Genomic DNA, 4,605 nt, shown 5'->3' with positions numbered 1-4,605 from the left:
GCTGATTTTTGTGTTTTTCCTTTAATTTTATTAAAAGTATTTTTTTTTTTTACATGATTGTGTGTTTCAGACATTTTTTATATTCATAATATCTACTAGACCCTTGTTCAGACATATTTCTGTAAGTTACAGGTCTACAATTTAAAAAAAAAAAAATTTCATGAAAAACAGTGGAACACTTTTGGTACAGAAATCTAGACCTCAGTTTAACGCTCAGGTGGTTAAGTATGCCTTGCTGGCAGAAAGATTGAATCGGGTGCTAAGGAATCTTCCTCGTCTTTAGTTAGAGGATACTGCTTTTGGTATATTAGTGTATGTGGTTTTGTGAGTGCTGTATATGGGGTGCAGTCCAGGAATCCCACTGTTGGGGTGTAGGGCAGTCCCTGGCCCAATGACCTTCCTGTCCACAGGCAAAACATGCTTTATTCCTTCTAACATTTCCATGTCCTTCATTGTCATTCCTGTCCTGTCTACCTCTTTGCCTCTGTACCCTCCAGGTTTCCCTGAATAATGGAGTTTCTGCACATGGGGTTTTGACGGTTTAGGTAGCTCAAAGCAACCTGCCGCATCTTTAGTTAACAATTGTCCCATTATATCCTGCGGGGGTAAGATGCTCAAATTATTAATAATCATTTTGGCAGTTTTGGCATGTTCAGGGATTAATCCATTAATCAGTGACTGTGTAAAAACAACATTCAAATTCTCTCCTAATCCTGGACCTGCCTCTTCCTTCAACACTTTCCTAAACCTTCCAGCATAATCACTTACAGTTTCTCCTGCTTTCTGTTTGCACGCTAATGCTGTGGCCATTGATTTTCTATCTCCATGTATCCTAACAAATTCATTATGCATTTTTGGTTAAGTACACAACAGCGGATGATGTGTAGCGCTGCTGCTGGGTGATGTAGGACTATTGGGGGGTGGTAATAATATCTGTGACTGCTTGGTCTGTGTTTTGGTAAGAGGAGAGGCTGAGGGGGAATCCTGTGTAACGGTTTGGTGCTGCATGGACTGTATTAGACAGATATCGTGCTTGTAATCCTCATCCTTCTGTGTTCTCCTTTGTGTTTCTGCTGTTAGTTGTGGATATAAGGGTGTATACGGGGGGTGTAATAGAGGATGTGATTTGGGTAACAGTTTTCTTTTTACGGGGTAATCTTTCCAATACATTTTCAAAGTTTACCAGACTTCTCCGCAAGCCTTCATGTATTGCCGGTCCCACTCGGGAACTGGTGGATTTAATTTATATCCCCATCCGTCTCGATTACTGAGACACATTCCTAAGATACAACTAATATGGAATTTAGAGAATGATCCTTCCATTGGGAAGAGGTCAGGGCATTTCAGGTTTTCAGTGCCATTTTTCAAATGTAATGTAAAAGGGTCAGTGTAATAGTCTCCTGCTCTGCAATTTACAAAATCAACAGGAGTTTCCCCCGGAATATTATAAGGAATATCCTCATCATTGGGTGACATGGCTGTGAGTTTTAGTTTCTGTCTGATTTTAATGCGTTTCTTTACATGTTTTTTATGTGGATCTGGGAGCTGTTCCTCCTTTGTGGAATTCCCCATAGTATAAATTACAGTATAAATATCAGACGGCTATACACAGTTTTTGTTAGTTCAGCAGGTAGCTGCAGTGCTCCCTGACGTCCTGTTCCCAGGACCGCTTACCAAAACGCAGCTTAGGTCACGTTACTGCTTGCCCGAGGCAACCACAGCAATGAGGATTGACCCAACCTCACCTTTACAACCAGATTAAGACAAACGTGTCTTATATACAATATTTCTTACACTTCTAAATCATGCAACCAAATTCTTATACTCTATACATTAAACAGAAGCCATCAGTGTGCACAAATTCAAAAAAAGATTTCCCAAATCTTCCTAAGGACCCAGTCGTTCTATGAGGGAGTCTACAATGCCACAGTGCTTAGGTTCATAAGATATCTACAAGGACACAGGGAAGGGCAGAGGTAGAAAAGAAAATTTCTACTTACCCGATCCTTTTTAAGGTAGGTAGATATCCCACTTCTGATGCCAAACTGCTAAGGTGATCTCCTATTGATTCCAGATCAATAACTTCTGTTTACAGCGCTGGATGAATGTAACACATGCAATTTAATGTGTGATTAGATCACTCTCAAAACTTTATTGTTTGCACAAACTTTATATAACAGTTCAAAGGCATGATCAGTGCATGATCACATGACCACAGACAATTAGCAGACATGACAAATTGTCCTTGTGTTTCTCTTAGAACATGATATTTTTGTCAAAGTAACAGATATATGGCCGTAGGGAGGAAAGAATTTCAAGGCAAAAAGGGGGGAAGCGGACCTTAGTTTACTGATAAGAAGAGTACAACTAGTTTCAACATAATTCAATCATCTACAAAACATAACAAAAGTACCAAAAAAATAACTTCAAGACTCAGCAAAATTCCTCAGCTCATTTCACTTGTGCTATCTTTATTATATTGGATACAGAGCTACAAAGGTCAGCAATATTACAGTTGCAGGCCTTGCTATTCACAAAGGCCACCCTTGACATGGATGCCCACTAAGGTACTGCAGTACCAGTCAGCTATTCTTTGCACATGTTGATTTCCCGCATGTATTTCCTCCTGGTGTGCACAGACAAAGCTGCACAGCCTATCATACTTTGTAGGATGAATCTTACACTTTGACCTATGGATCAGTGATGTCAGTAAGCTGCACCTGTACATAATGAATGTAGCTCACATTGTGAACTTTGGTCACCAGGGAAAATTATATTTGCTCTTGGAAAGCAAAACGGTGTCATTGTGATTTAACCCTCAATATCCCCTATTGGATTCTGTGCAAATAGATTATAAGGTATACACCAATACAATGTGGATGCATTGCATTCAAAACAAAACTCCACACCAAAAGAACACTATATGGGTAAATCATACTTTTACCTACCAGAATGTATCAATTCTGTTCAGCCAGTCTTGTCATTCACCAGCTTTTTGAAACTGCCCTGGTTTCCTGATTTCTAGTTGATGAAGTTTATTATATCACTTCTTCACCTCCAAAGGTTCTCGGGTAAATGAATTAGTATTCTCAGCCAGATCATTGTGCAGTAGGGGTACAGGTGACTGAGGAAACTGTGAAATTGAAGATAGAGATGTCATTGTCTGCTTTTGCTGTGTGCAGAGATTGGTAATTCACTGATTGAATAGAATGTTAAATATTATGACATTTTGCAAAACGTATATTTCTCCACCTTACTTGTGTACATAGCTGTCTGTCTGGAGACACAAGCTACATGGTTCTGTGCTGGATCATCATGCTCACTGGATCTAGTTTTTTTAAACCAATGCAGCCGCCACATGTAAGGCCTGGTAAGCTGCAACATATTACATTACATTGCTTTACCGATTAAGGCTGGGTCTATATGGACTGTTTCCCTGACTGTTTTTCCGAAATATGGACATCTTCTAGATACGAACGGGGCTTCCCTGCTCACTGGTGTGCAGGACGGAGGCTGGAGGGCTTGGGGGGGGGGGGGGTACACATGACTTGCAGAAGAAATCTTTTGCTAAATACAGAGGTTGTGGGTGATTTTAAGGACTGAGCTCTTCTACAACCTCTTGTAACTCTTTAATGACCAAGACAAACTCTGCAGCTGATTCTTTCAGCATATCAAAATACAGCTTGCTCCAGAAGTTCTTGAATGTCTAGGCTCCATACATTTTTTTTTTTTTTTTTTTTGTTTGTGATTCACAGTGAGATTTTATACAGTAACTGACATCATGCTGCCTAATATTATGTTGAGACAAACATCCGTCCTATTTGTTTTTATTAAAATAATGTACCTGTTCAGACTTACATACAAATTCAACTTAAGAACAAACCTACAGTCCCTATCTCGTATGTAACCCGGAGACTACCTGTATATTATTTTCAGGCTGACACGGTTTTAGGAAGTACAGAAAATTATATATTCTTGTCACTCCATATGAGCTCAACAGGAAGCCCAAAAATACTTATATTCTTTGTTTAAACTACTAATCCCATCTATCCAATGTGTAGTGAGGAAGAACAAAGGTAACTAAAAATGTTTGATGTCCAGTCTGGGTGACAACCATTGCCCCATTCATAGATACAATGTAGAAAAAAATGTAGACTTGAAGGGGCAGAACATGTAATATTTTCAGGATCAGTAATATCTGTTTGACAGGCTCTTGTCTATTGGGCAAGGTTTTGTCTATTGCACAGGGTCAACTATTTATGCTGGGGTCTATTTTGCAGGACCTTTCTTATTTGGTATTATTTTCCCTTTTTAGCGAGGTCTTCTCTGTTTGGCAGGGTTCTCTCTGTTGATCAAGGTTTTCTCTATTGGACAGGGTCTACCATTGTGCTGGAGTGTTCTCAGTTGGGCAGGGCCTTCCCTTTGTGGTGTTTTTTTTTCTATGTGGCAAGGTCTTCAATATGTAGTAGGGTTTTCTTTATTGGGTCAAGTCTTCCCCATTTGGCATTGTATCATTGTATGCACTTGGCAAGTACCGTGTTTCCCCGATGATAAGGCAGGGCCATCAAATAAGACAGCCCCCCCTTTTTAGGTAAAAATGAAAAA

The 4,605-nt window shown here is 39.7% G+C and overlaps 1 protein-coding gene across 1 annotated transcript in view; it reads right to left on the bottom strand.

Annotated features, from left to right (window-relative positions):
* The window catches only part of ELOVL7 (ELOVL fatty acid elongase 7), a 47,211-nt gene extending 45,080 nt beyond the window's left edge, over nt 1-2,131 (bottom strand). The window contains exon 1 of the mRNA XM_072416387.1: nt 2,001-2,131. The gene's annotated coding sequence lies outside the window, so the exon portion shown is untranslated. The remainder of the gene's footprint in view (nt 1-2,000) is intronic.
* Between the last annotated feature and the right edge of the window lie 2,474 nt (nt 2,132-4,605).

Source organism: Pyxicephalus adspersus, chromosome 6, assembly GCF_032062135.1.
Source record: "Pyxicephalus adspersus chromosome 6, UCB_Pads_2.0, whole genome shotgun sequence".
Classification (NCBI taxonomy): Eukaryota; Metazoa; Chordata; class Amphibia; order Anura; family Pyxicephalidae; genus Pyxicephalus; species Pyxicephalus adspersus.
This window is presented reverse-complemented; position numbering and strand designations above follow the sequence as displayed.